The sequence below is a fragment of the Myxocyprinus asiaticus genome, chromosome 12 (genome assembly GCF_019703515.2).
Source record: "Myxocyprinus asiaticus isolate MX2 ecotype Aquarium Trade chromosome 12, UBuf_Myxa_2, whole genome shotgun sequence".
NCBI classification, from domain to species: domain Eukaryota; kingdom Metazoa; phylum Chordata; class Actinopteri; order Cypriniformes; family Catostomidae; genus Myxocyprinus; species Myxocyprinus asiaticus.
This window is the reverse complement of record NC_059355.1, coordinates 14,412,027-14,421,061: the sequence shown is the minus strand read 5'-3', so window position 1 is coordinate 14,421,061 and position 9,035 is coordinate 14,412,027. Positions and strand designations below refer to the sequence as shown.

At 38.4% G+C, this 9,035-nt stretch overlaps 1 pseudogene; it reads right to left on the bottom strand.

The window, feature by feature from the left end:
- Positions 1 to 321: 321 nt before the first annotated feature.
- On the bottom strand, positions 322 to 8,475 carry LOC127449619 (uncharacterized; annotated as a pseudogene).
- Between the last annotated feature and the right edge of the window lie 560 nt (positions 8,476 to 9,035).

Here is a 9,035-nt window from a genome sequence, read left to right as displayed (position 1 = left end):
GCATTAGAATTCATTTAAACATTTCTGGAATATGTACTTACCAGCTAATGGGCATTTAATCATTGGCCAATCAATAAATCAATATTTCCACAATCCCCTGGTCTATTAAATCATAATCAGAAATATATATATATATATATATATATATATATATATATATATATATATATATATATATATATTTTTTACATTTATGCACACTCAAGGAAATCATACATATATATTTGTTCAATAACTGAAGCTTCCAAGTACACACAAAAATTGACTATTAAACTGAACAATACAATAAAAATTCGAAGATATATGGGACAAATCCCTCTGTTTTTTTTTGTTTTTGTTTTTTTTTTTTTTTTACTGTTAGAAAAAAAACAACATATTTTTTCCTTTTCCAATTAATTTAAACTGATGCCAAGAAGTGCTGTTAATCTTACAACCCTTTTGTCAAATCATGTTCATTGTTGTTTATGTATAAATAAGCAAACAAACTAACTTTATGTAGCTTTACATTTATTGTGTTCGACTCTTTAGATTTCCAAAAGACCCAGTCAGGTGGAGAGAATGGCTTGTGAAGCTCAGGAGGCAAAACTTCAGGATATCTGCCTACTCCTGCCTCTGCTCTGGTCACTTCACTGCAGTGTTTAGATAGGACAGAACAAATAGTCAGGCTTCGCCCAGATGCTGTGCCAACAATTTTCAGTTTCCCTCCACAACTGCAAAAGGAAGACAGGCAGACAGAATTAAAGGAATAGTTGACTGAAAACTAAAAATTCTGTCATCATTTACTCACACTCATGCTGTTCCAAACACGTATGATTTGTTCATCTTCAGAACACAAATGAAGATATATGATCGATTATTGATGACTATTCATGCTGAAATTAATCAAAACACTGATTATCATCTGAAGTTTTCGTATCGCTACAGAACACCTGGGATATATGACACGAGCCCCATGGAGAACTTTTACAATGTCTTTATGTCCTTTTTGGAGCTTGAAAGTTTTGGTCACAGTTAACTTTCATTATATGGACAAAAACAGCTGAGAATATTCTTCAGATATCTTCATCTGTGTTCTGAAGATGAACAAAAGTCATATGGGTTTGGAACAACATGAGAGTGAGTAAATGACAGAATTTTCAGTTTTGGGTCAACTATTCCTTTAAGTAGATAAGCAACATAACATGTCATGGTTTACTTCAAGTTACTCCTTTTGGCTTGTAGCATCAGTAATATACTTTAACAAAACATTCTGACAAGCCACCACAAATTTATCATTTCTATTTCTGGTTGAACTATCCTTTAAGCTATGAACACATTCAATTCTTTAAAGTGAATTACTTGTGTCAACTACTTATCAGAAATGTTGGGGAAGCCAGCTTGGCCTGTTGGTTGGAACTTTAAGAGGGTGGCCTTTGAATGTTGTGTCCTTGGCATCCTGCACGTTAATTTAAATAATGCCTGCTGCAGAGTACAAAAGAGCAAGCTGATAGTCAGGATAAGTTTTAATACTGACAGGAGACAAATACACGTCTTGTTTGTTTCAGAAACAGACCCACAGAAAGGCCCCTACACTAAGAGATACAGAGACAATATTTGACTGCAGTGAGGACTCCCCTCATACCTCAACTCACACTCCTCTTGATGCCCCCAAAACAGATGAGCACAGCTATTGCTTTGCCAGCCAAAAGACTCTCGCTGGACGGCTGCTTAAAACAATAAATCAAATTAATAAACACACAAAAAAACAGACAGAACTTTAAAAAACTTAAAAAAAAAAAACAGGATTTCAAACCTTCAGAACATCATTAAAACCCTAAAGGAATCTCAGTTGTTAACAGAGTTCATGCTTGAAAATTGCCCTGATGTACAACTAGAAATTCTGAAGAGAGATCAATTTAGTCATGCACAATACCACCCAGCCCTAAAGTCATTTGCACTTACATTGCAGTTCTACTCAGCTAAGGCCTACAAGTATGTCAGGGAGACATTTAACTTGGGGTTGCCTCACCCATCCACAATAAGATGGTACAGCAGCATTGGAGGAGATCCCGGATTTAGTGAGGAAATCCTAACTTCTCTCGAAGCCAAAGCATCCGCTGCACAGGCTAAAGGACAGGAGACCCTCTGTGCACTAATGATGGACGAAATGTCCATCATGAAGCACATAGAGTGGGATGGGACAAAAAGCAAAATGCAAAAATGAATGATATGTGGACATTGGCACAAAAACAGCAAATGAAGGCATTCCAATGTCAACAGAGGCACTGGTACTAATGGCTGTCTGCATTCATGAGCACTGGAAAGCTCCAGTAGCATATTTTTAACGCATGGCATGACTGGGTCAGATAGGGCTACACTGGTGCGACAATGCATCCTAAAACTGTCTGATATTGGAGTAAGGGTGGTGTCTCTCACATGTGATGGTCCATCAACACACTTTTCCATATTTTGGGACCTTGGCACAGACCTGCAGCCCACAAATTTGAACCCGTTTCCCAGATCCATCAAACAGTCCAATGGGTCAAAGGGTCCTCACCATCTTGGATGTCTGCCATATGCTGAAGCTGGTATGTAACACCTTGGGGTCCTGTGGCATTATTGTAGATCCATGTGGAAACAACATAAAATGGGAATACATTAAATCTATAATGAACTGCAAAAAGATGTAGAGAAAATGGTTATTTGTAAATAATGGCAGGATGTCATGTTTGACAATTTTTTCCTTTATAGGATCCTTACGGTACCTTATGCCAATGGGCATAGGGCATAGCCTCCAGGATGGACAGATTTTCCGCAAAAGCGAGGACACAGATGATGGACTACCAGAGAAAGAATTGAGATTGATCACACCCCAAATAAGCCAAATATAATTTTGCATGTTTAGTTTTTACAACAAAATCAAAAGTGTCTTTTCTATATTAACCACAAAGACAATTATTTTTATAGCAATGATCTCACATTATGGATAAACTATTTGACTTATTAAAAACAATGTGAATCTGACACCATGCAGAGCACAGCTAACACATGAGACCTACCTCTGGAAAAAGGTCATCCATAATTAATTTGATCTTGTCACTGTGGGTGTGCTGTTCAGAACTGAAGTCAGGTGAGAGTGAATTGCACTAATTTGCTGCTGATCTTCAATGTATACCAGCACAGGCACTGTCTTGGCAGAACGCTTGGAAAAAGTGTCAAGCCACTTTAAATTCTGTTGGCCACTGATGATGGACTGTGTGCAGAGAAAATTGAGAATGACATTGAAAACATTTCCATGTATGTCTCTGTAAATCGTTTATTTACTAGACAAGCTATTGGTTTGAAAAGCAGTAAAAAAGAAAAAGAAACAAAATGTAAAATGTAAAACGCATTCTTGATGAATGTACCTGAATGTGGTTATCTGTTCCTCTTGTTGCCACAGTGAAGTCCACCAGTGTCTGGTTGGATGACATTCGGTTCCTCTCGGCAACATGTTGCGGCAAGTCATGAGTTAGACCTGGAAAACCCCTGTAAAGAGGTCCCTTCGGTCAGACATCTTGCCTCCTTGGTCCAGTAGGCGAACCTTTTCCCGTGCCTTTCAAAAGAAAGAAAAAATGTCATTTGTTGGCCCCCAATAGGACAACACTTGTTACTGCCAATCAACAACAGGCTGCATTAATAATTTAAATGTTTTAATTTCATTTAAATTGTTTGAATGTAGGTTATCAAGAATAGAAATGTGGGTATTGCCATGTGGGAATTTTTATTATGAAAAAGAATGACATGGCATGATTGATGACTTATGACTATGCTGATGGTTTATTGCACATTTTTTTTTTTGCGCTGTAATGGCTCAGTTTGGCCAGTTATTTCCATCGGCAAGGAAGGAACTTCAAGAATGGGACACCAAACTGAGATGTACAGAAACTAGTACACGTACCCCTCTGTCTCAAACTGCTCAATTAGACATAGACACCACCACTCCCTGATTGCAGGCATGTCAAGCTAACAGAAATTGAACATTACAGCATTAGAATTCAATTAGTACTGTTAGAATTCAATAACAGCAATAAAGTGCAACAACTTTAGAGTAACCTTCTAAGGAAGAAAATAGAAAAGCTCACCTGAGTGAAATTGAATGGAGTGTTCAGCATGGTGTAGAGGGCATACTGAAAAACAAAGTAAAGATTAATTTCCAAGACAAAAAAATAGAGAAAAGTACAACAAAATCTGATTTAATATATCTTACCATGAGCATGAAAACCCCACAATCATTGCTGTCGGTCTCTTGAGGAAGGACCTAGGATCACATACAAAGACAAAAATTTGTACAGTAGTATTGTAAGTGTGTCACCCCAATATCCAATCCTGTGACTTCTGTCCACTGTCCAGGGTTGAGACGATGTGCAATACTCCTAAGATTTTGGTAAAAGACACAAAGTAATATAAAGAGACATGGGGAGTCCTATGTTATGAAGCTTATGTAACACAGCATATCATATGGCCATAAATTAAACTAGCATTTTTCCTCCTCTGCTCACACCCATTTGAGTCTACTTTCTCCCACAGAACATGGACATCATCATCCACAATTTTGCTTTGCTGGTTTAATCTATTAAGACCAAACTTGTACTTATCAAACAAGCTGTCATATTCACATTGTGCCCATGCCCCCAGAAATATCCTTTATACAGTGTCCTACATAATGTGAAGAGCAAACTGTTAATATGACAACCACTAACTCAAGTTAACAAGTCAAAACGCTGGAACAATGCAACCGCATTTCAACATTATATGCCTTAGGAACGTGGCAACTGTATCTAATATGATAACCACATACTCTCATAGCTAAACAAACAGACCGCTGGAACAATGCAACCGCATGTCTACATTATATGCCATAGGAACGTGGCAATTATCTCTTAGCTGTGGACCTAAAGATGTCTCTGTACTGGGCATCTCCAAAACCAGACTCATGATTACTATACAGGGAGTCTAGTAGGAGGATCTCTCTTAAGAGTGGCTTCAGTACCTTTAGGGATGCATAAGAAGCATAGGTTGTGGCCAGGGAGTATAGAAAGTGTTATGACAATCCATTTCACATTTGCATTACTTTTGCCTTATGAAATTGGGGTGAAAACACCCCTCCATAAAACCAGCATAAAAGAACAATCCCTCCATCCCACAAAGTAGTCAAAGCTGTATAAAAAACCATGATACACATCAAATATTCTTATGAACTACACCATGAGTTATAAAATCTCTTACACATAATGGATAATGGTCTGGTCCGGTGGCTTGTGTCCATGCAGGGAACACAAGGGCATCCTTCATGTCAGCATCATCCTAAAAAACACATTTATATATATATATATATAACAAATAACACCAATAAAGAACACTTTATTATACTTCTGACTTGAGGTAGATGTCAAATAGTATGATTTATGCGTTCAATACTCACTGGAAAGTAGGCTAGGGGATCTTTACTCTTTTTCCATGTGACAATGGCATACATGTCGGCAATGTCTTTGCCCTGTGAGAGCAAAAGGAAAAATTAAGCAGACTACCACTTGCCATTCATATATGAAATGAAGAAATTCTCTAAAAAGTATAAACTACAAAGAGCTGATATAAAATCATGTGAAAAAGATTTATACATGCGCTCAAGCCTCTTCATAGATGAGTTTCATGCAGGCATTTCCAATCTGTAAGAAATAACAATCAAATAGCTAGCACATACACAAAAGTCTAACTTCTTTCCACAAAGAAAACAAAGAGCATACATTGCGCCCACTGCTTTACTTTTTGGTGCATCAAACATATCTACATGCAAATGTTACTACTTACATCAGACTCCATTTCCCTTCTCAAACCCAAAGTCCAAAAATCTGCTCTTATCTGAGGCATGTCGTTCCCTCCTTCACAATGACCTCATCGGGGCGGCCGCCCCGTGTCCAGGATGTATCTGAGCTGCAAAGGACAAAAGAAAGAAAGGCTTCATATTTTGTTTAGACAGGCAACATGTCCTGATAAAATGGGTGTTTCAGTTTTGGCACAAATTGTGGATGTTACAATATAGGCTACTGTGGACAGTATGTTTTAGCATTGATAGTGAAGACATGAACAACTACCAATTTGTCTTGTAGAGGATTATGAGGCTTCTTCCAAGGTTGAGCTGAATCCTCATCCACATCCTCCATGATCATATGCTCATCCTCTTCCTCCATGGTCACATCTGCAGAGGTTACTATGGGAATAAAACGAAACAATCTGTGTCACGCATAATGAACTGCAATGGAAAATGTATTGTTAGTTAGTGCAATTACTTTATCCATACCCATGCTTGTTACAGGGGCAACAGATTCTGGCAATGGTGGAACATCCATAGTTGCCTCTGAGCCACTAAGGTCTGTAAGGTATGCAAAATTAGATTATTAGCTAATGACACTTAGTATAAATACAATACGCTATATACAATACAATAAGTCCATGCAATAACAGATGTAGATGTCAATAAAATCAAGTACAGTGTACATGGGAGTTTGATATAAAAGAAATAGTGGGGCTAGGGTTAATTGATGAGGTTGATATTAGAAGATGATATAATAATGGGCCACATGCAAATAAGGAAAAATAACATTGTACTTCCCAATGCTTAGCAATAACAGACAAAATAAGTGACGTAAAGTGGCTTGATCCTCTGCTGTGTTACTTAATGGTCACTTGGTGAACATCTGTGGCACCAGATTGAGTGGAGGTCTCTGAAATCTCTGAAGTATCTTAATAGGATGAACACAAAGTATTAGTACATGACAACATCTGTACAAGTAATATTTACAACCAATTCTAAAGTGGTATGGCAGTAATCCAAACATTACCAAGAACAGCATGGTGGTTGATGTTCAGCACCACTTCTGTCACATAGACTCTTCTGAAGGCCTCTACTCTTCTCAGATTCTTCTGACTTGTGGTGGTGGATGATACTTCTCATGAGGAAGACGTGGGTTGATGGAAGGGTCATATTTAGAAAGTAGTTATTTTTCTTTAATTTGCTAAAGAACTGCTCCGCAACCTGGCTATTCACTTTACCAGTAAGTTGGGCTACAAGAACAATCTTGCGGAGAGCATCCCGTTCGTCTTCTGAATTGTCTTCATGGAGTTTGTCATTGAGGGCATAGTGCTCTGCTAAGCTTGTAATTGGGTGGCCATGGCTGTCTGGGACTTGTCTGTTTTTTTATATTAAGCCATGGCAAAGAGAGCTTTAGCTTTGCCATCTTTATGTTGCCATCTGTTGGGTCAGCTAGACAACCTTCGTGTGGCGTGAAGATTAACGTCTCCGGATAGCGAAGATTGGTGTGTGTGGCCAGTCCCCGTGCAAAATCATAGATGACTACATTGGGTATGTGTTTCCATGAGAGGAGGACATCTGCAAGGTCTTTCAGACTCTCTGCACACAAACAGCATTTTATGCTGTAGACAATTCCACAAGGGCACATGACCACAGCCCATCCTCCTGGAACAAATATCTATATCAGACAGCAGTAATAGAAGTATAAGTCCTACAAAGGTAATGTGGCAGTCACAAACATATCAAAACACAAGCATTTGTTTCTCACCTGTGGCGCCCCAGATCTTTTCAAATACTTTGTCGTAAATCTGTCTAGATTTAATCTCAGATGAAAGCCTCTCTAGGAGGTCACTTTTTGAGCCAGTGGAATCAACACCACATTCCTTGCCCAGTTTCCTTATCACTGCTACCTAAAAAACAAATCAAAAGACAGTTGCAACAAAAATAAATTTAGTCCAACTAAGCCCAAGACACATTTGATGCTAGTTGCAGAAAAGAGAAATTAAATCAATTTACCTTTTTCTTATAAAGCTCATTCTTAAGCCTATCTTCAGAAGCAGTTATTTCGCAAAGCTCAGCTTCTTTGGGTTGGTGGATTTTCTGGAACTCTGTGTTGAGGCACTGGCTGGACTTGCATGTATTTCTTCCAATCCATGGTGCCCACAGGTGGTAATTGGGGTGGACAGTGAAGGGATTGTCACTTTGGCCTTAAACAACAACAGGAAAAGCAAAATGTCAACAACAAAAAAAATGTTTGTAAATAGCATACAGCATACCAAATGTCAAGAGGAGGCACATAAAAGCAAGAGCATTACTTGTTACAAAGCCACGACCAATCATTTGCAGGGCCAGTTTCTCCCAAAAGTCTTTGTTACTAAGCCTTTAGTATGAACGTTAGGTCCCAACTTACGAGAGAACTTACGCACAGCTGGTGCAACCCTACCTTGATCTGCAGCCTCCCCCTATTCAGTGCGACAGAGCAGTGGCAGAGGCAAAGTGTCTTGGATGAGCGATCTAGTAATCACGGTTTAAAGGGAGATTCTTAGCGAGGATTCTGGATCTGCGGAACATGCACAACATTTTTTGTTCTTTGTATCGCTGAATTATGTGATTGTTCTGTCATGCTTCTTCACATTTGTACCCATTTGTACTTCGGCGAACCCAGCTATTAGATCTGATGAAGTGTGCATTGTTTCAGCATGCAAGAAAACGCGCCTAGGCTACTCTGCGTCTCTGACTTATGTTATGTGACGGTCCGTCCATGCTAATGATCCAAGGTGTGAATTAGATGCGGTCAGGAGATTTCTACGATCATTGGACGTGTACTAGTGAGCAACTTTAAATCCTTGATTTGATTTCAAACCATACTGCAGTATATCATATTCACTTGTACTGCATGTGAAAGAGATTCTTGGGTGCAGTTCCGATCAACATAGCAGTCATGACAGTGATGAGACATATACCAATTTACAATAACATCAAATTAACACAGCACAATTTAAAGTCTAATATACACATAATTACAGACAACACAATATACAAATAATAACATACACTGTACAGTATACAATACACACAATATAGATACACATTATTCAATAAATAAAAGTATATAAAGTAGTATATATAGAATGTACAGTAGGTTGTATTGTACTGTATTGACATTCAGGCTGTCGGTTGATAGTAAGTTGTTAAGAGAGAATAT